The sequence below is a fragment of the Callospermophilus lateralis genome, unplaced genomic scaffold, assembly GCF_048772815.1.
Source record: "Callospermophilus lateralis isolate mCalLat2 unplaced genomic scaffold, mCalLat2.hap1 Scaffold_107, whole genome shotgun sequence".
Lineage (NCBI taxonomy): Eukaryota > Metazoa > Chordata > Mammalia > Rodentia > Sciuridae > Callospermophilus > Callospermophilus lateralis.
In genome coordinates, this window is record NW_027510917.1 from 2,815,477 (window position 1) to 2,816,330 (window position 854).

The 854-nt window shown below is 40.4% G+C and overlaps 1 non-coding gene across 1 annotated transcript; it reads left to right on the top strand.

Annotated features, from left to right (window-relative positions):
- Nucleotides 1–458: 458 nt before the first annotated feature.
- On the top strand, nucleotides 459–592 carry LOC143386252 (small nucleolar RNA SNORA71). Its single transcript, XR_013089556.1, has one exon. It is a non-coding gene; the product is annotated as a small nucleolar RNA SNORA71 (small nucleolar RNA).
- The last annotated feature ends 262 nt before the right edge of the window (nucleotides 593–854 follow it).

Genomic DNA, 854 nt, shown 5'->3' on the forward strand with positions numbered 1-854 from the left:
CTAAAAGATTCAAGCAGAACAATTGTCAAGAGGGAAAATTTTATTTGAGGGCTCATTGTTTCAGAGATTTTAGTCCATAGAAGGCCAGCTCCACTCCTCAGGGCTTGAGGTGAGGCAGAACATTATGGCAGAAGAGGGTGGTAGAGGGAAGCAGCTCACATGATAATCAAGAAGCAGAAAGGGAAGTCTCCACTTGCCAGATTTTAATATATACCCCAAACCACACCCAAATTTCCATCCCATTCATCCACACCCTACCATTACCATTACCACTCACTTGATCCCTATTAGGGGATTAATTAACTAATTGGGTTAAGACTTTTACATCTCAATCATTTCTCCTCTGAATCTCCTTTCATTGTCTCACACCTATGCTTTCTGGGGGACACCTCACACCCAAACCAAAACAAGTCATTCTTTAAAATCTCTATAAAATATGCTGTATAATAAATTATATGTCCTGCATTTGAAAGTGATCATGAGCTGCTAATGCCCTGGTCATTTATAGTGCAGGGAAAGGAATGGCTGGAAGACATTGTCCCCATGTTTGGAGGGTCTACCCATCCCTTCCAAACCCTGTAGCTTTCCCACATTCTGGTTAAGAAAAAAATAAGGGCTGGGGATGTGGCTCAAGCAGTAGCGCACTCACCTGGCATGCGTGCAGCCCAGGTTCGATCCTCAGCACCACGTACAAACAAAGATGTTGTATCTGTCGATAACTAAAAAATAAATATTAAAAATTTTCTCTCTCTCTCTCTCTCTCTCTCTCTCTCTCTCTCCTCTCTCACTCTCTCTTTAAAAAAAAAAGAAAATGAAATAAATTGATATACTGTTCTTAGGAAATCTTATATTTA